The 22,823-nt window shown below is 32.7% G+C and overlaps 1 protein-coding gene and 1 pseudogene across 1 annotated transcript in view; both read right to left on the reverse strand.

The window, feature by feature from the left end:
- The window catches only part of LOC107943934 (receptor like protein 21), a 184,041-nt gene that overhangs the window by 146,373 nt on the left and 14,845 nt on the right, over positions 1-22,823 (reverse strand). The gene's annotated exons all lie outside the window — the stretch shown is intronic.
- LOC107939052 (pentatricopeptide repeat-containing protein At1g04840-like) lies at positions 13,367-22,006 on the reverse strand (annotated as a pseudogene).

The following is a 22,823-nucleotide window of genomic DNA, read 5'->3' on the forward strand; positions in this document are numbered from 1 at the left end:
GGCATTTCCCGACAAATAAAGTCTCTTCAATTCCTCAAAAGGAAGAAACATAGAGGCATTGAGATACCAGGCAATGAGATTCCTATTATCCATGCTGTATTCCCTATTGTCTTCCCATTTTGTAGAAATAAGGGAGAGTTGTATGAGTATTCTAGTGGTGTTGTTACACTCAACTCCTTCCCATTTACAACAATCTGAACCCTTCACCTCAACCCAACTTTGCAATGGATTACGATAAACGAAGAAAGGCTTGAGATGAAAGAGAGCAATTCTCTCATGCTCCAAACAAACATCAGTAGTACACCATCTGCATCCTTCCAACACCAACAACATTATTGCCATCCTAATAAACTATAACCATTTCCACTCCATCATCATCATCTCTCTATTTTGTATACATATGGGCCACAATTCAAGTTTCATGCTTATAATTATACCAAATCAAAGTTCATGTATCAAATTGCACATTAAATCAAAATTTCTGTATACATTTGATATTTATCTCATTTATGGGAGATTAACTTTCTAATGGTATTGTTTTGTTTACTTTAATCCAAATAATTGGAAATGATGAATTAGTTTAACGCAGATTGTAATTCTATTAATATTTCTTCTCAAACTTTTGGTTGCTCTTATTTACATGTTTTATTAATTGATAGATTTAAATTCTTGGAATATATTCTGTTAGAATTAAGTGCCCCGAATCCTTATTTAAATAAAATACAGTGTTAAAATAAAAGAAAAGTAAAATCCCTATAGAATTATACTTCTTTTATTTTATTTTAGAATAAGGTTTTTTAAATCTTATTAAACTCCATCTATTTGATATTGATTAGAATAAGGAGTTTCACTCCTATTAGAATAAAGTTTTACAAGCCTATAAATAGACATAGTCTACTCCTCTTGTAATTAATTCAAATTCGACATAGTGAATTTTCTTTTCCTCTGCCCGTGGTTTTTTCCCGAAAGGGTTTCCACGTAAAATTTGTGTGTTCTTTATTTTTCTATTTCTATTTTCTTTGCGATATATTGTCATTACCGACATTTATTTTCACAAATTGGTATCCGAGCTTCTGGGTTGTTCATCTCAATCACGGTAATGACGTCTTTGAAGTATGAAATTCTACTGTTGGATCGCTACCCCAGATTCACATTTTGGCAGATAAAGATGCAGGCAGTTCTTGCACAGATGGACTTAGAGGAAGCCCTGCTAATGTTAGATAAGATACCTTCAACATTGATGGAGGAAGAGAAGAAGTGCAAGGATCGAAAGGCTTTAACACAATTACATCTGCATTTGTCTAACGAAATTTTGCAGGATGTGATAAAGAAGAATACTGCCGCTAGATTATGGAAGAGGTTGGAACAACTATGTATGTCGAAAACTCTAACTAGTAAGCTGCATATGAAGCAGCGTCTTTATGCTCATCATTTGGAGGAAGATGCGTCTGTGCATGAACACTTGACAGTGTTTAAAGAAATTCTCTCAAATTTGGAGGCCATAGAGGTTCAGTATGATAAGGAAGATTTAGGGTTGATTCTACTTTGTTTATTGCCCCCGTCTTATTCAGCCTTTAGAGATACAATTTTATATAGTCGCGAGTCTCTCACAGTTGATGAGGTTTATAATTCTTTAACCTCGTATGATAAGATGATGCATCTTGTGGTTAAAACTGACTCTCAAGGAGAGGGTCTCATTATTCGTGAGAGATAAGATCGGAATGCTGATGATGATCGTGGAAGGACACAGGAACGGACTTCTCACAGTAAATCTAAAGGTAGATCGAAGTTTTCAAACAAAGGTAAGACTTGTAACTTCTGCAAGAAGAAAGGGCACATTAAATCTGAGTGCTATAAGCTACAGAACAAGATCAAAAGGGAGACTGTGAATCAAAATGGAAAATAACCAGAAAATTTCGGTAAGGCTAATGTTGTAGAAGACTACAGTGATGGTGAACTTCTAGTCGCTTTTGTCAACAATTTTAAAGTGAACGAGGAGTGGATCCTTAATTCGGGTTGCACCTTCCACATGAGTCCCAATAGGGATTGGTTTACAACTTACGAAATAGTGTCTGAAGGTGTTGTTTTAATGGGAAATAATACTTCACGTAGAATTACAGGTGTTGGAATAATTAAAGTTAAGATGCTTGATGGAGTTGTCAAAACACTTAGTGACGTACGACATGTTCCAAAATTGAAGAGAAATTTAATTTCATTGAGTACTCTTGATTCAAAAGGGTACAAATACACAGCTAAAAGTGGTGTTTTGAAGATTTCTAAAGGTTCCCTCATTGTGATGAAAGGACAGAGAAAGACTGCCAAGTTTTATGTTTTGCAGGGTTCTATTGTTACTGTGATACAGCTGTCGTATCCTCTTCCTTGTCAGATGATGATATTACTAAATTTTGGCATATGCGCCTACGACATATGAGTGAGAATAGCGTGGTAGAATTGAGCAAAAGAGGACTTCTTGATGGGCAATGAATTTGCAAACTGAAGTTCTATGAGCACTACATTTTTGGGAAGCAAAAGAGAGTTCGATTCACCAGAGGAATCCATAACACAAAGGGAATATTGAAGTATATTCATTTTGATCTGTAGAGGCCATCCAGAGTACCTTCGAGAGGTGGAGCTAATTATATGCTAACTTTTATTGATGATTTTTTCAGAAAAGTGTGGGCGTTCTTCCTGAAGCAAAAAAATGATGTGTTTTTTGTATTTAAGTCTTGGAAAACCATGATTGAAAAACAAACAGGAAAGCAAATAAAACACCTCCGCACAGACAATGGCTTAGAGTTCTATTCTGATGAGTTTAATAAATTGTGCAAGTCAGAAGGGATCATGAGACACTTGATAGTTCGTCATACTCCACAGGAAAATGGCGTTATAGAACAAATGAACAGAACGATCATGGAGACGGTTCGATGCATGTTGTCAAATACCAACTTACCAAAGTCATTTTGGGCCGAAACAGCCTCTACTGCATGTTTTTTAATCAACTGATCTCTATCCATTGCCATTGAGAAAAAGACTCCACAAGAGGTATGGTCTTGTAATCCTGCTGACTATTCTGATTTAAAGATTTTTTGTTGTCCTGCGTGTGCTCATGTTGATAATGGAAAATTGGAACTGAGATCCATTAAATGTGTTTTTCTTGGTTATAAAGCTGGTGTAAAAGGGTATAAGTTATGATGTCTTGAAAATAGAAAAGTTGTGATTAGCAGATATGTTGTTTTTGATGAAACTGCTATGCTACCTAACTTATCTCTTAAAGAATCTCCCAATAAAAAAAATCAAAAGCAGGTGGAGCATCTGATTAATACAGAATCTACAACAGAGTCGACTATTGAAGCCAGTACAAAAATTCAAAATAGAGTTGCTCCTTCACCATAATACTCTATCACCAAAAATAAAACTAGAAGAGAAATTAAACCTCCAAAGAAGTATGTCGAGGCTGATCTAGTTGCTTATGTTTTAAATGTGGCTAAAGATATAGATGCAAAACAAGAGCCATGTAATTATTTTGAGGAGGTTAGTTGTGAAGACTCAGAAAAGTGGATGTTTGCTATGCAAGAGGAGATAGAATCACTCCACAAAAATAAAACATGGGATCTTGTGAAACTTCCTAAAGGTAAAAAGGTTGTTCGTTGTAAATGGGTGTTTAAAAAGAAAGAATGGACTCCAAGAGTTGAAGAACCCAGATATAAAGCAAAGTTTGTTACAAAGGGTTACAGTCAAATTCCAGGAGTGGACTTCACAAATGTGTTCTCTCCAGTTGTGAAGCATAGTTCGATTCGAGCTTTACTTGGTATTGTGGCCATACATGATTTGGAGCTTGAGCAGTTAGATGTAAAAATTGTATTTTTGCATAGAGAACTTAATGAGGATATTTACATGCAACAACCAGAGGATTTTACAGTCTCAGAAAAAGAGGACTATGTTTGCTTGCTGAAAAAGTCTCTTTACGGTTTGAAACAGTCACCAAGACAGTGGTACAAGATGTTTGATTCCTTTATGACTTCTCATGATTTTAAAAGAAGTAGCTTTGACAGTTGTACTTACTTTAAGAAAAACAATGATGGTTCTTTTGTGTATCCACTCTTTTATGGTGATGAAATGTTGATAGCAGCGAAAGATAAAGGAGGGATAAGAAAGGTCAAAGCCCAACTAAGTAAAGAATTTGAGATGAAAGATTTGGGACCAGCAAAGAAGATACTTGGTATGGAGATTCTCAAAGATAGAAAAGTAAGTAAATTGTACCTAAGTCAAAAGGGGTACATTGAGAAATTTTTTTGTAGGTTCAATATGCAGAATGCTAAGCCTGTTAGTACTCCTTTAGCAGCCCATTTCAGACTTTCATCGGCTTTGTCTCCACAATCAGATGATGAGATTGAGTACATGTCACATGTTTCATACTCTAGTGCAATGGGATCTCTCGTGTATGCTATGGTTTGTTCACGTCCAGATTTATCATATGTAGTCAGTGCAGTTAGCAGATACTTGGTGAATCCTGGTAAAGAACATTGGAAAGTAGTTCAGTGGATTCTAAGATACTTACGAGGTACTACTAATGTTTTCTTATAGTTTGGAAGAGCTAGAGATGAAGTCATTGGGTATGTTGATGCTGATTTTGCTGGAGACTTTGATAGAAGAAAATCTCTCACAGGTTATGTCATTACAATCGGAGGTTGTGCAATCAGTTGGAAAGCCACTTTGCAAACTACAGTTGCTTCGTCTACCACTGAAACTGAGTACATGGCGATTACTAAGGCTTGTAAAGAAGCTATTTGGTTGAAGGGACTCTTTAGTGAACTCAATAAAGACCTTCAAACCAATATAGTATTTTGCGACAGTCAGAGTGCTATCTTCTTTACAAAAGATCAAATGTTTCATGAGAGAACAAAACACATTGATGTTCGGTATCATTTTGTTCGTGATATTATTGCTTGTGGTGATATTGTTGTGAGCAAATTAGTACTCATGAAAATCCTGCAGATATGATGACTAAGTCACTTCCTATAACCAAGTTTGAGCATTGCTTAGACTTGGTTGGTGTTCATTGTTGAAGTTAAACCCTTAAGGGGTTTTATGGAATAGGTGGAAAACTTGATCGTTGAGAGTTCACGATGAAGAACTTGTTCATTAAGAATTCGTGTCAATGTGGAGATTGTTAGAATTAAGTGACCCGAATCCTTATTTAAATAAAATACAATGGTAAAATAAAATAAAAGTAAAATCCCTATAGAATTATACTTATTTTATTTTATTTTAGAATAAGGTTTTTTAAATCTTATTAAACTCCATCTATTTGATATTGATTAGAATAAAGAGTTTCACTCCTATTAGAATAAGGTTTTACAAGCCTATAAATAGACATAGTCTACTCCTCTTGTAATTAATTCGAATTTGACATGGTGAATTTTCTTCTCCTCTGCTTGTGGTTTTTTCCGAAAGGGTTCCCACGTAAAATCTGTGTGTTCTTTATTTTTTCTTTTTTTTATTTTCTGTACGATATATTGTCATTATCGACAATTATTTTCAGATATTCTAATTAATTAGATACTTCCTTCCTTCCAAAAGCCTTTCAAAATAGGTTTAGTTTGACCAAGATACTCTTGTAGAAAATTTTAGTTTTGTGGGAAAAAGAAAAACTAGATTTATTTTTTATTCTAATTGGTTTCATATGCAAGGTATATAAACTTTTGTGTCGCTGCAGTTTTTTTCCAACATATGTATGTGATTTGTGGGGTTTCAATTTTGAATTTTTTTTATAATTTAATTGAATTGTGAAAGTATTTGAAAGTTTTTAAGTTGATACAATGTTTATAATTACCCCAACACCCACCCAACCCTTAAATAGGAGGATAAACATGCTTCAGCACGCTCGAACTCACATTCTCCTACATCTATGATAATACTAATGCCAACCGAGTTAAGACTCAACTAGCCTTGAATTTTGAATTTTACTTCTTATACATTTTGAATTTTGAAATTTTAATTTTGACCCAAATAGTAGCAGTTAAATTAATTTGATTAAATTTAATTACTAGACCTATATTATGCGTACGATTATTGATTAGTCTATACTCTCCAATTGGGCAATTCCAAGTACCTATACTTTCTGAATTTTGAAATTTCAGTCTTGATGCAAATGACAATTGTTAATCCATTAATTAAATTTTTAGCGAGTAATATGTGAAAATAACAAACTGGCATAACATTACACATATGATAATATGTTTATTGCACCGCATTTGAAAATAGCCGAATTTAACAAATATCGTTAGTGAGGATTGGAAATTAGAGTCTAGGGATTAAATCCACAAGTTCAGTAAATTACAAGAACTAATGGTAGAATTTAACCTTTATATAACCTTTAAATTCTAACCATGGTCTGCACACTGCTCAGCCTACCATTGGCTGTGGTGGGAACACAAACTGTTTGAATTATTGTGTAAATCAGATATTCTGCAATTGGAAATACTTGTGTGAATGCTCGGTCATAAACGCGTCCTAATAGTTTTGTAGGGTCAATTGACTTGTTTCAAACATGTCTGTCATTCGTGGGGTCCTGAATTTGACATCAGTGATTGAATTTTCATAGCTAATATGTACGTTCCTTCAATTTCTCCATAGGAGGGAGTGGAATACATTATATAAGGTAATATTTGATATATTCGGTAAATGAATAATTGCAAGATATCTTATTATCTAGTAAAATAAATAATGAAAATTTTATAAATAAATATTAATATAATATTATTACATATATCAACAACGACGTAGTAAGTTGTATTAACTTTTAGATGTTGACTATTGACTTTTGCATCAACCTTGAACTTACGTAGGCCCCCTACAATAATTTAGGTTATGGAAATAATCTTGCAAATAATGCTTGAGACATCATTATACATCAATTTATAGTTTTAATTCTTATACTTACTCAATTGGAATAAAGATTTAGTTTTTTATTTTCTTTTGATACAATGTCTAGAATTACCTATAGCCCTTTTCTAACCCTTAAATAAGTGAATAATGTACTTCAGCGTACTCGAACTCACATTCTCTTACATTGACAACATTGTTGATGCCAATTAGTTAATGTTAATGCTATACTTTAGTTAAAAATAACTAACATCATTAAAAAATTCATTAGTTGGCTCATGTGGATTTTTTTTTCAAAAAAATTGAAACTAAAAACCATAAATTCTTTAAGACTTAAAAATTAAAATTATGTGGTTATTAAAAAAGATTTATTTTTTATTAAATTATTATTTAAAATAAATTTATCTCATCATAATGATATGATTTTTTTTCTTTAAAAAATCCACATTAACCGACTAATAGAATTGTATAAAGCTGCCACCAATCTCTTGGCATGATGGTAAAAGATTCAAAGGCAGAGCCAGGAAATTTTTTGAGGGGCGTGAATAAAGTTATATATTTTTATAATAGTAAAAGTGAAATTTTATTATTTTAATAGTTTATATCTTTATAATTTTTAAAGAATTAAATAATTTTTTTCGTATTTTTGAGGGGATAAAGTATAAGTTTATCATATACTAATTTTAAAATTATAAAAAGACTAAATGTGAAAATTTTCATTTTAGGGGGGTGGGGCCCTGCCAGGTCCCCTTGGCTTCGCCTTGATAAAAATATTATGTTATACATATAAAGTTTGAGTTTAATCTTAAACAGTCTCATTTCTTATCCCTAATTATAAAATAATAAAAAATTGAGTAATTGATGTGAGGAGGTAAGTGTAATAGGCCAATTTTGACCTGGGCCAGATTTCAAAACAAAACCCAAACAAAATAATAAAAGAGTCCAAGATAATTAAAACAATCCATTCATTTTACAAACAAACCCAAATTAGCAGCCCAAATACAAATTAAAACCCAATAACCCAAAACTAGCTCTAGCCCAATTAGCTCAACACTTAAACACAACAAAAAAAACCCTATCCCCCTAAGCCTCCAACGCTACATGACCACCTCCGCCGCACGCCGTCGTTGCCGCTCGAGGCTCGCCTATCACTGACCATCCACGCGTCTGACACTTGCAAAACCAAGGCAACACACAACAACAAAGGCCAAATAGAGGAAACAACAAGGAAACAGACAAAAAAGGAAGAAACAAACAGTTTTGATTCGGCTATAAAAGCCCAAATCTCACCCTTGTAATTTTTTTGCGAACATTAGAAAATAAAAAAACAAAAACAACACTTTCAAGGTGAATTTCTACTTTTATTTCTGTTTTAAATACCTATTTGATTCTATATTCATATTTTTATTTTATTTTTTTGTATATATACGAAAATAATAAAATAAAAAAAGGAAGAAAGGGCTCACCGAGACGCCCCGTGACCGTGCCGTTAGAGGGCTCTTCTCCGTTGTTGCCATCGGATCCGAGAGGGGGTCGAGGGTCTTCCTCTTTCGTTTTTTTGGGTCGAGAGGGCTGGGCTTCTAAGGGAGCTGCGAAACGGGGGCTAAAAACGCCCTTTTGCGCAACACCGACCATCGGCCACGACAGCGCTACGGTGGCGACCATGGCCGGCCAAGGGGTGGGCTGAGAGAGAGACCAAGAGAGACTGAGAGAGTTCTCTGTTTTTTTAGAAAAATGAAAGTTGAACCGTTTTTTTCTTTTTTTGCTATTTATATAGGGTATAATACGACGCCGTTTTGGGCTTAAGCATCAGTGGCCAAAACGACGCCGTTTTGCATCAGACCCGAAAATCGACCCGAATGCGGCCAGGATCTGCGTGTTTTAGCTTTGAGGAGCTATTTGCATATTCAGCCCTTCCGCTTTTGTAGTATAGTGCAATCTGGTCCTTGTTGTTTTTATATTTGGCCGCATAATTTTTTGATTGTTTTACTTTGGTCCGAGTTGAAACGCTGCGCATGGGGGCTGGGAATATTGCCCAGTCGGTCCCTCATTCCTTAAGCGCACTCTATTTCAGTCCCTAGCAACCCTTTTTTTTATATTTGTAATTTGAACCCCAAATTCTGGGTCGATTTTAGTATCATCCTTAGTCCATTTAATTTATTTGTTCATTATTTTTTATTTAAAAAACTCTTTTATTATTTTTTTTAAGTTTTTTTATTTATCATTTATTTTAAATTGTTTTACATACTATTTATTTAAATTTTTTATATATTATTCATTTTAAACCATTATATGTACATTATCTTTTAATTTTTTATATACATATATATATTTTTAAAAACTGTTGTATGTTTCTTATTTATTTATTTTAAACTGTTATTATTATTCATTTTAAGTTTTTATATACTGTTTATTTGAAGCTTGTTATTATTTATTTTTGAATTGTTCTTATAAATTATTTACTTTAAATTATTATTTACTTTGAAATTTTTTTTGCATATTATTTTGTTTTTTTTATTGTTAATATTAGTATAAAAAATTATATACATTGTGTGATTATTACCTTCACGTGTACTATAATTAGTTTCTTCGTGTTTTCATATTATTATCACTCATTAACATAACATTTTTTTCATAAATTGTTATTTTATGTTCTATGTTATCATTCCATTTCACTTCATCAATTCGAAAGTTGCATTCAATTTGTATTTACCCATAATAAACCGTTCTATTTTGTCACAAATAAAACAAATGCACCTCGTTCAAGCATTGTACTCGCAATTATTCAAAAAAAGGAAAAAGTTTTAAAATAAGGCAATATTTCGCGTTTTGGAGATTCGAGAAATTGTACCCTAACTTACGGGGTTTCAATTTTCTCGTTGAACCTAAATAGCAAAATATCCTTCTAATTTTCAAAATTTACGAAATTCCAATAAAGTTAAAGGCTAGCTTATTCTCAAGGGTTCTAAGTGTCGTGTCCTAACTTACGGGATGTGACATTTATTATCTCGAGACGAGAGGATCTTTGACATTCGTTTCAATTTATTCAAGCAAATTCTTTTAAATTAAAATAGCGTTAACAAAAGGGGGATCGTGTTTTAAATTCTTTCGAAGTTTTTCAATTTTTAACATTTAGACATTAATTAATCAATTGAATACCAATTTTGGGCGTGACGAGGGTGCTAATCCTTCCTCGCATGTAACTGACTCCCGAATCCGTTTTCTCAAATTTCATAGACCAAAATCACTGTTTTGATAAATTAAAATATTTTATTAAAACAACTAAATTATGAGGTGACCTAATCACACCTCATAAAAAAAAGATTGGTGGCAACTCTCGTTTTAATTTCCATTTTCAAACCAACGTCGACCCTTTTAAAAAAAATGGTTTCAATATTAAGTTATAAGTTGAATGAATTAAAAATATGTGAAAAGTGTAAATAGAGACTCTTCAATCTCATTTCCTCTAATGCTCTTTTTTTAAAATTTTTTTTAAATTTTTTATGTACCTTTTAAATAGTTAATGAAAATAAAAATATTTTGATAATTTTCACTTCGAAATGCAAAAGCCAACAACAGTTTTTGACTACAAAAGCGGTGTGTTCTTCATCACTTCTCAGTGGAAAAACACTTCTGCAATGTAACAACACTTTTAACCCAAAACGGCTTTTTCACCACAATAGAGAATGCACCCTAAAATTGTAAATAGAAAAAAGAAGGATCAAACATTGTTTCTACCCTGTTTTTGTCTCCTCTTTGAAAATACTTTCCAAAAAGTTTTATCATTTTTTTTTCTGTTTACAAATTCCTTATAGAAGTGCTTTCATTTGATCCACTTGCATCATTGTAATAAGTTTGCATTGCCTTCTAACTTTCTATATTAATTATCGTTTATTAACTTTTCTGTTGGATCTTATAGTCAAATTCCTTTACATCATGTATGTTAATTTGCTTAGCCCTGATAAATGTTAGATATAGGGTTATCAGTGTCGAACCACTTTTTTGGCGAACAAAAATTAGTTGTTGACTTTAAAAATAAAAATTGGAGTCGCCATCGATCTTTTATTGGGGTGTGATCGGCTCACCTTAAAAACGATTTTGGGCTGCAAAATTTGAGAGAAAACAGGTTCGGGAGCCGGTTACGCACGAGAAAGAGTTAGCACCCTCTTAACGCCCAAAATTGATACCGAATTAATTAATTAAGGTCTTAATGCTGAATATCGAAAATCAGTGAAGAATTTAAAAATACGATCCTCCCTTTTTGTTAATGTTAATTTTATAAAAGATGCTTGGATAAATTGAAGCGAATGCTAAAGACCTTTTTGTCTTGGAATAATAAAATGTCACACCCAATACGTTAGGACACGACATTTTAGTCCTCGAGAATAAGCTTATCTTTTGATTTTCAAAGCTCGTGCAGTGAAGTTTAAAAAAGGATATTCAATTGCTTTAATTCAGATGAAAAATCGGAGCCCAATACGTTAGGGCACAATTTCTCAAAATTTCGAGCATTGAATATTGCCCTTATTATTATTATTTTAAATCTTCATCTCGAGAAAATGACATGTCATATCCAATACGTTAGGACACGATGTATCGAATTCTCTTAGAATGAGCTTTTTATTTATGCTTTAATTAAAAAAGGATACCTGGTTTCTTAGATTCAACGAGGAAGATTGGAATCCAATAAGTTAGGACACAATCTTTTTGAGGATCCCAAATTCCGAGTGTCGCGTTATTTTTGAAAAAAAAATGTTGAATAAAAATGCTCTCGATACTTGAATGATATTAAACGTAACATTTTAAACGAATAAAATGCGATGGAACAATAATGTATAATGCGGAATGACGATTTGTAAACAAAATATACTCTAACGAATGACAAATAATCAATAAAAACAAATAAACAATATCATACATATAAGAGCAATAATCACATGTAAATATTAACATCAACATTTGAAAGCTAATGACCTAAAAGCCTATCACAAATATAACAAATTTAAAATAACTAAAAAAAAAAGCATGAGAGAAAAGAAATTTGAAATTATCAACATATATACACAAAATACACATATATAAAAATTTAAAAGAAGTAATTAATAGGAAGACTTGAAATAATTTAAAAATAGAATTAAAAATTAATAATAATATCTAAATGAATTTTAAAATAAATATTATAAGAAGAAAGTCAAAATAAATAAAACCCAAAATAATACACATATATTAATCTAAATAGGTAATAGATATAAATTACGTATTATAAGAAAACTATTTAAAAAAGGTAAATTCTATTGGATTAACATAAAAATATAAAATAATTCATTATGAAATTAAATAATATATGATAATAATATAAAAAAACTTAAAATAATAGTGCATAATAGAATAAAATAATGAATATAAAAAGGTTAGATAAATTGATAAAAAAATAATACTAATAATAATAGTAGTAGTAATAATAATAGTAATAATAATAATAGTAATAATAGTAATAATGATAAATTAATATTAAAGTAATTAATTTGATAGCAAAAATAACAAAACAGATTACTAATTTAGAATTAAAACAGAAAGTTAGGGGTAAGACATGCAATAAAATGAAATGAAAAGGACCTAATTGAAATTAATTTAAAATCAGAGTGACTAGAACAGAAATTAAACGCACAAGTCTCACCTGGCAATCAAGTCGGATCATCGGAAACGGCGTCGTTTCGAACGTTTGTCTCCTCAACTGACAGAAGGATGAAATTGAAATAAAGAACGAATTATGTGGCAAAATTAAAAAAGACAACGAAGGATTAAAATGAAGTAAATCAAAAAAAGAAGCACCAAACACTAAAATAAGCCATTGAAACAAAACACGCGGATCCTCCCCGGGTCAAGTCGGATCATCGGGTCAACCAACACGGAGACGTTTTGAAGCCATTTAAAAAAATAAAACCCTAATAAGTTGTATTGCCATCCTAAAACAGATCAAGAGCCTAGCCTTTCTCCCCACCGGTCTCCAGTCACGAACCCAATCTGACTCCGATTCAGACGGAGCAAACCAGGTTCCAATGGCGTCTGCTCTGGTAAGACGCTTCTTCTCTCCCTCTTTTTATTTTCGTTTGGTGCCAAAGAAGAAAACAAAGAATCAAAGAAATAAAAGAGAAAAAAACGAAGAAAATCACCTTTCGAAAAAACTTTCTGTTTTGATTTTTTGTTTGTATTCAATATGCGTCAAAAAGGATTACAATGGCCTTCTCCCTCTTTATAGCCGAATATTCGAAATAAAATGGAAGAAAATACAAAAAATTCTCTCTGCTGCGTTGTTTTCGTCTTCTTTGCAGGTAAGGAGGCTAGCCGGCGTAAGGAGGTGGTGGACGTGGCACAGCACACGCGGGGAAGGCCCTGGTGGCTGCGGCGCCGGAAGGAGGGCTGTTGCTGCTAGGGTTTTCTGATTTTTTTTTGTTTTGGGCTAGGGTTGGGTTGATAGTTCTATTGGGCTAGGTATTTGGGCTGGGTGTAGTTGGACTAGATGCATCTGGCTTTGGGTTTGTACCGGGTCACTGTAAATGGGTTTGGTTTTTATTGTTATTGGGCTGTGAACTATTTGAGTTTTAATTAATTTTTATTTATTTGGTTTTTTATTGTGGGCTGGGCGAATTGGGTATTACAATCAGCTAATTAGGAAAGACTGTGATGATAGTCACACCTTACATCCAAAAGCAAAGCTTTTTTTACATGTGTATGTAAGGTTGCTAAGCAAATCTGGTGAGCCTTCACTGCTGTTTTAAGGTTAAGAACATTATCGAGATCACGGTATTTTGATCGCCTTTTGCTTCTTGTTATTCGTTCTGAAACGATTGCATAATCTTTACTGTGATTGCAGGATATAGAGCAACTTTTGAATTTCATCGCTGTAAAGAGTTTAGGACCACGACATGTTCTTGCAAATTTGAAGAAGCTTCTAAGGTCTGTCCAGTCTTCAGAATATATAGATACCTGAATTAATTTTGATTTGGTAGGATCAACTATAATTAGCTACTTATTACACTATGAATAGACAACCTCACCTCCTTCACACACGACACGTGCGGATTTTTTACCAATCCCATTTCAAAGGATCACACTTTTTTGTTGTTTACAGAATCATAATTAATGTTAATTAAAGTGGAATATTTCAGATTTCTGATGATGAGCATATTCTTGAGTAGTGCAGTAAAAAAATGGGTGCGGAACTTATTTGAACTTTGAATGCATGTTTTGTTGGTGAGAATATAAAGTTGATAAAGATTTGGTAAATAGAATAAAATACTATTTTTTATTAGAAAAATTATTTGGTAGACTGCCAATCGAGTTATAATTATTATGACACAATATTAAGGGTAATTAAAACATGTCATATTACAAATAATAAAATTATAATGACTCAAATATATGAACATGTCAAAATTTACGTAAAACGAATTATTAACATGTCAATATATAATATGGTACGCAAAAATAAGATAATTGCTTGTTTTTCAATTGAATTGTTATAACACATTATACAAAATACATTTGAATTAAAGCATAATATGAACATGATATCAAAATATTAAATTCTTTTTAAAATTGGATGACACAACATGATACAAAATGACTTGAGAGGGAAAAAGGAATAAAGAATTGCATTGTTTATGAGGAATAAACATTTAAGTGTGGAAATTAAATCACAATTTGAGTAGTTAAACACATTGCTTGAAAATGTGATAAGTAAGAAAATTGCCTACATTTGAGTAGCGACAGGTGGTGATGCATTTCCCAACGAGAGAAAGTGGTGATGCATTTCCCAACGAGAGAAAACCAAGCTCTTCGCCAGTATGGATTTATGTAGAGGACAACAAAATTTGTCAACAACACAACTACATAAGAAACCAAAAAGCTCACACAAAAATCATAAGTACCTATCAAATCATCTTCTCCTTTATCTTCTGATACAGTTGATATCGTTGATGGTGAATCGTTTTGGAACAACTTTTATGCAATATAGCTCCACAAAGAAAAGGATTTCCCTCATAACTGTTTTCAATAAAGGTCCCAAATTGACCTTTTGGTTCGGGAATGCTACCTGAGAAGTTGTTGTATGCCACGCTGAAAACCTCCAAATAGTTCAGCTCTACCAACTGATTGGGGATTTCACCACTCAAATTGTTGTAAGAAAGGTCCAAACTCTCAATTTGATGAAGTTTTGCGAATGATGAGGGTATAACTCCTGTCAACTTATTGTGCGACAAGTTTAAAGAATGGATTCCACTCAAGTTCCCTAATTCTGGTGGGATATGACCAGTTAAGTTGTTGCAAGATAAATCAATCCCGGTCATATATGAAAGGATGTTGCCCTTGTACAAAAAGAGCCCACTCTTTGTTGTGAACTCTATTACTTCTTCTAAGTAGCTATCAGGATAGTAAGAATCCATTGGTGTTGTTTCATGCTCTTCTATAAATGTCCCATAGAACCCAGTTTCTAGAATCTTGTTCGTTTGCATTGGAAGAGATAAATTTCCCAAACAAGAAGGTATAGGACCAGAAAACATATTTTGAGAAAGATCTATGATGCTTAAAGAATGCAACTTGCATAACTCAACAGGAACTTTACCATGAAAATGATTATCTTTCAAGAGAAGAACACTCAAAGAAGAAAGCGTGTAAATCCATTTTGGAATACTACCTGTCAAATTGTTTCCTCTAAGATCTAAAGTCACTATCGAAGAGCTATTATAAAAAGCAAGTGATAGTGGGCCTCTCAGTCTATTCCCGTGGAGGTGGACATGCTCTATGTATGGTGGATTAAAACATGACGGTATAGAGCCAGATAAATTATTTGAGAAAGATCCAAAAATTCCAACCTATTCAACTTGCAAAATTCCATTGGAATAGAACCCTCAAAACTATTGTTGGACATAGCTAATCTCTGCAAAAACGATGCATTCCCTATCCATCTTGGGAGCTTTCCATGCAACTTGTTGTTACTGAGATCAATTTCGCGTAGTGAATATGGAAACTCAAAAGTAGACACATCAACATTTGTCATCTCTCCTGAAAAATTATTTCCATCCAAATATAAATGCAGCACCCCATTTGCGCTGAGAATCACGGGTACTACATTTCCACTGAGGTTGTTATTTGATAGTCTCAAAGTGGGCAGTAAGCCTTTCGCGATCAACTCTTCTGGAACTTTTCCATACAATAGATTGTTTGATAGATCTAAAGTTGATAAGTCCTTCATGCCACTTAAACAAAGTGGGATATTACCTTCAAAAGCATTCTTGGATAAGAATAACCGCCTCAAATGTGGAAAAGTTGAACATATACCAGTCGGAATTTGACCTTGTAATTTGTTTTCAGATATGTCAATTGAAGATACATTAGAAATAAGAGCCGACGAAAGTGAGAGAGGACCTGTAAATGAATTACCCTCCAAGATGAGATCTTCTAACTTTGTGTTGTTTTCTAGCAACCAAGTTGGTACAGTTCCACTGAGATTGTTATGAGAAAGATCCACATATCTCAAGTCATATTGGTAGTGAAGGAAGGTAGGAACTTTACGACTGAGTTGTTGAGATGTTATGCACTTTGGCAAACTGATGAATTCCAATTGGAACTTTGGGATTGAGGTATAAAAGGAAGGTTTCATTACCATCTTGTTTTCATTAATCGAAAGGGCTTTGAGGTTTGAAAGGTTTGCAAATGGTGCAAATGACAGCGGAATTTGAAAATGGTTTCTTGAAATATCTAACTCACGAAGAGATGTCAAGTTACTAAAACAATGAGGAAGCATCCCCTCAAGTGCATTCTCACTCACATCCAACGCTTCAAGGTTCCTTAGATCACACCATCCTGAAAATTTTATAAATAAATTCATGGAAGAAGTTTCAATTAAATTTTGCTTTATAAAACAGAATAGGAGATAATATATTACAGAAAGCTCATAAAGAAATCAAATTGAGCCATAAAATTATTTACCTTGATTAGGTAAGGGACCAATAAGTCCACAATGATATAAAGACAATGTTTTAAGAGAAACGAATACTCCAATGCTTTGCAAAATGTTGGTGTTGAGAGTAGAACTGTCAAGATATATTTCCTCCAAATTGCTCGACACATTTGAATCTAAGCAATGTCAAGAGGTATTAGATAACGGTATTATAGAGAGAAGATGTTGAAACTTTAATATAACTCTTCATCCATTTTATTAATTATACTATTTTTTTTCTTTTTAGTATTTTCTTATATTATATATTTTTTAATATAAGTAATTAACTGATATAGCTAAGTTGTATAATTTTCAAACTCCAATCAACAACACTATAAATAATATTTATAAAATAAAACATGTCTACACTAAATGTATGTTTAAATTTCATAAAATTGAAGATATTTTTAAATTATTCAAAATTCACATGTCTACACTATAAATAATATTTATAAAATAAAACACGTCTACACTAAAATTATTATATTACCTTTAAAGATGCCAATAGTATATAAAAAATCAAATAGGTATTTTACTCAACAATAAATAAAACTCAAAAGAATTATAAGTAAACTCAGCGGATTAAATGAAAATTTTAAAGCATTAAATCTTGGCCCAAAAATAGAGTTAAGTTAAAATTCAAAATTCAAAATTATTTTATTAATATTGTTAAAATTATTTTATTAAATCCATGTTCATTACGTCATTTTTTTAGTTACATTACTACTAAGTTTTTATTTATTTCAAAATGTCACACCAACAAACTATTTTAAAATTTTAACAATTTTAACAATTGAACTAGGATTTTGATTTTTTTTTATAAAAAAAACAGGGATTAAATTCTTGAAAATAAAAGTATAAGAATTAAATTACAAATTAGTAAAGAGTACGTAGACCTATCATATTTTTTTAAACCAAAAAGTTAAAAACATATGCACTTTGAAATTTATAAAAAGATTGCAATGGAAGTTTAAGCACCTCTCAATGTATGTTTAAATTTCACAAAATTGAAGATTTTTTTTAAATTATTCAAAATTGACATTTATTTATTTTTGCCAAAAAATGCCATTTATTTAACATGGCCAACATCGTCCTTCGTGGTTCAACACTTACAACTTTATTTTCTCAAGCCTTGCCCATCTATGGTTTGAGTCTTACAGAAGAACCTGCATTAAAGAAGGTCAATCCCATGCTTAGAAGTAAGATTATGCTTCCAGTGATATATGTCAATTCATGGACATTGAAGAATAACTACCATATAGAAGCAAAGTAATGAATGGCATGATAAGGGACTTTAATTTCAACTATTTAGGTCAAATGAAAATTATATTGAGAAATGCAGTCATCTAAACACTTCAGAAGGCAAGACACAGAAAGATGATGACAACTGAAAAGAATAACTGGATAAGGAGAAAGAGATGTACTTTCACTACTGGCATAAACTAATTTGAACACAAAACATCCAATAGTTCATGTAGTGAAATGAGCAAAGTTTTAAAGGCCCATCAATGCTTTTCTTAGGTTTGGACTTCAGACAAAAAGAAGGAACAACTTTTGGACCTTGAGGAATGTAAGATACCAGTCAAGAGAGCCAATAACCTATGGCTACCTGTCATGCAATACCGTGAGCACCAAGTTCTTTATGGGGACATATATCATTTGTGCAGAAAGGTCCATTGGAGAAATTTAATGTACTTGCTACCAATTATCAAACAAAAAAACTTGTGTTGCTGTAGCTACATCCATGTTTTAACTAAAAGCATTATTCTAAATAAACCAAGTAGAAACACTAATCATGTGTTATTAACAGCAAAGCAAATTAATGTTGCTGTTACTTACCATTTTACCAATAATCTCCACATGAGCAGACCCCATACCTGAAATGGTGGAATCTCTTTATATCTCTCAATATGATCTCTCTTTGGCTCATCTTACTAGCACATTTCATCAAAGAATGGCAATCTCCACATACTCTTAAGTTCTTCACTATCCTGATAGTTGTCCCCGGAGAAGTGTTCATTAAGGCAAAGGCAAGCGCCAATTTCTCACTGTGACTTCCTAATGCATCTTCCTTCTCTTCTTCCTCAATATTATGAAGAACCCACCCAGTTTCAGGCATATATCCTTGCTCTCTTGCACCAGAACATTTAACTTTACAATCATCATTTAGATTTTATATGGATTTTTAATAAATGCATTTCTTACATAATTTTTATCACAATATACAATAAATCTAATTATTTAAGTATTTTTAATTTCATAAATAGAGATAGTATTGATAAAAGTACCATAGAGATATTATACTAAGAGTCAATTAGCATTATGCTTTATTTACTTAAAAAATTGACAAATTAGTCATTGTATGTTAGATCAAACAATAAACTGGTTTTTTTTGTTAAAAATTCTATCCATTTGTATTGCTAAAAACTAACATGGATGATGAGATACCCAAACAGTTATATATTTTATGTTGATGTAAATGGATTGATTTTTAACAACAAAAATTGATGGATTTTTAAACAAAAAGACCTATTTGCTCTTTGATCTAACGTGTATAGCTTAATCTGTCCATTTTTTTTTGACAGAGGGAGCAAAATGCAACCCATCTTTTAAAGTGCTAAATTTCACTAAAGGGAAGAGAAAGAAGTGGCACAAGATGATAAGTTGAAATTGAAAAAATCTAACAACGTTAATTAGATACCTAAATAAAGTACAAACTTAACTAATGAGTTTCAAGTTTAATATATATGTGCAGAAAGGTCCATTGGAGAAATTTAATGTACTTGCTACCAATTATCAAACAAAAAAACTTGTGTTGCTGTAGCTACATCCATGTTTTAACTAAAAGCATTATTCTAAATAAACCAAGTAGAAGCACTAATCATGTGCTATTAACAGCAAAGCAAATTAATGTTGCTGTTACTTACCATTTTACCAATAATCTCCACATGAGCAGACCCCATACTTGAAATGGTGGAATCTCTTTATATCTCTCAATATGATTTCTCTTTGGCTCATCTTACTAGCACATTTCATCAAAGAATGGCAATCTCCACATACTCTTAAGTTCTTCACTATCCTGATAGTTGTCCCCGGAGGAGTGTTCATTAAGGCAAAGGCAAGCGCCAATTTCTCACTGTGACTTCCTAATGCATCTTCCTTCTCTTCTTCCTCAATATTATGAAGAACCCACCCAGTTTCAGGCATATATCCTTGCTCTCTTGCACCAGATACTATTTCCTCTAATTTCAAGTATATTTCTCTTGCACGCTTATGATCATGATCACCAGCTACAAAACTATGCACTTGTCCATTGACTTCAATATAACTCCACCCCGGTTCTTTGCCAACAGCTTGATTCTGCATCAACATTCTTACCCTCTCCACATCTTCCCATCTACCAACTGCTGCATAAACATTTGACAAGAAAACATAGCTCCCAGGATGTTTAGGTTCAAGCTGAAGGAGCTTTTCTGACACTAGTTCTGCCATTTTAATATTTTTGTGAGCTCTGCAAGCACAAAAAAGTGCTCCCCATGCCACAAAATCAGGACTTATAGGCATCCTTTGTATGAACTTCATTGCTTCATCCAGTCGGCCTGCCCTGCCTAACAAATCAACGACCAACGTATAATGCTTCATGGTTGGCTCAATGGAGTAATCAAACCTCATGCTGTCAAAGAAGTTAAGCCCAAGATCTACTTGTCCAGAATGCGAGCATGCAGTCAGGAGGGCAAGAAAGACCACCGCATCGGGTTTTATTCCTGCAAATACGACAAACTTGAGTTTATTCAGAAAGATTAGAATAAAGGGTTGAGCTCAATGAAAACTACTAAGTCCACACCTGAAAACATCATCTTTTTGAAGCATCGGATAGCTTGTCCATAAAACCCATGGGTTGCCCAACCCCATATCATGACACTCCAGGTACGAATGTCCTTCTCTTTTGTTACTTCAAAAACCTTACTAGCAGACAGGATATTCCCACACTTTGCATACATATCAACCAAAGCAGCAGCAGTTGCTTTATTCAACCGAAGCCCATTTTCCACAAAATAGTTATGGATACGGACTCCAGCTTCAAGTGCACCAATTTTAGCGCAAGCGGAAAGAGCTGAAACAAGAGTAAGATCATTCGGCCTTAAACCGACCTCCAACATCTTAAAGAACATGGATAACGCCTTCTGATGATCTCCATTCTGTGAAAGCCCATTAACAATTGTAGTCCAAGAAACCACATCCTTCTCCTTCATTTCATCAAAAAGCTGCATTGCTTTGTTCAAATCCCCATTTTTCATGAGCCCATTTATAAAACTATTCCAAGACCCAATATTCCTTTCAGGCATAGCCTCGAAAAGCTCCATAGCTTTCTCCAAATCCCCCACTTTACAACACCCATTAATCAACACATTCCACAACAATATACTCTCACTCTTGTTTCTCTCAGGACTTTCATCAAACACTTGCAACGCAAAACCCATTTCCTCGAGCTTCACATACATTTCCACTAACGAAACCCGAACGAACGAATCGAACTCAACCCCACATTTTATGATTCTCCCATGAAGGATCAGACCAAGGAAACGAAGACCCAATCCCGCAACAGACTTGAGCACGAAAGGGTATGTAAGTTAATCAGGGCGAACTCTATGTCTCAACATGAGAAGAAAATGTGAAACTGAGGATTGGAAATGGGAATTCTCCGTCAAGCCACGAATCAAAGCATTGAAAAGGAATAAGCTTTTGTGGTGAGAATAGTTGAAAATAGAGAGCGCGTAAGGTATGGATTTGAGGGAAGAAGAAACGGAGAATAAGAGGGTGGTGAGATTGGCACTGGAAGAGAGGTGGCGGCGCAGGATTTGAGCGTGGATTTGCCGGAGTTGTAGGGTGGTTTCGGAGGATTTGATGAGAGAGGAGAAATGGGTTTTAAGGGGATCTTGAGATGATGATGATTGTGATGAATCAGAGCCATTAGAGATGGAAGAAAGCTTTGGGCGTTTGAATTTGGAGGAAGAAGAGGTGGTTTTAGCGGGAGAAGAGTTTCGTTCAAAGAGTAAGCGAAGACTTTTCATTTGAACTGTTATTGTCAAAATAGGCTTTGTGCTGGGGAATTTGCTCATAAAATCAGGGTGTAAATAAATCACTTTCATTAAATAGTTTTTTCATTTTAATCACTCAATTTTAATAATATTTCATTTTGATCACATCTTTTTTCATTGTTATTGGAAAAAAAATTAAAATTAATTCTAAATATGAAAGTAAAAGAAATTAAAAAGATAAAATGATTTTCTTGTAAAAATTAGGTTTTCTTTTCATTGAAAAAGCTAAAATTAATTTTATAAATGAAATAAAAAAAGATAATATGACTATTCCAATAAAAACGTAGGTTTTTCATATAAAACTCCAAGTTTTTTCTATAAAAACCTAGGTACTTGCTTGTAAAATTTTCTTTTTTACCGAAAAATAAAATTAATTCTATCTTATGAAAATTAGGTGACTAAAATGAGTGTAATGTAATATTTACATTAGCCAAATTAACAACGAGTGACTAAAATGAAAATTTATTAAAATTGAGTGATTAACTATATAATTTAAACTTTTATTTAAGTGTTTTTTTTATAAAGATGAAGTATAAATAAGCCCTTAAACATGAAAGCTCTAACCTTTAGTTTTTATACATGAAAGCTCTTAAATTTTATATTGAGGTAAAAATATTTTAAAATTTGAGGTTTTTGTCTTAACTTATTGTTGATGCAATAAACTTTGACTAATATATGATAAAAATATTAATTTTAATTTCCATTGAAATTTTGAATTGTTCCAACATTTAGGCTTTGAAGACTTGCAATTGCATAATGGGGCAACTTTAATTTAGTTATGATGACTAATTAAGGGTGAGTAAATTTTGATTTGATTTGAAAAATTCGATAAAAAAATC

This window comes from Gossypium hirsutum, chromosome D02, assembly GCF_007990345.1.
Source record: "Gossypium hirsutum isolate 1008001.06 chromosome D02, Gossypium_hirsutum_v2.1, whole genome shotgun sequence".
Lineage (NCBI taxonomy): Eukaryota > Viridiplantae > Streptophyta > Magnoliopsida > Malvales > Malvaceae > Gossypium > Gossypium hirsutum.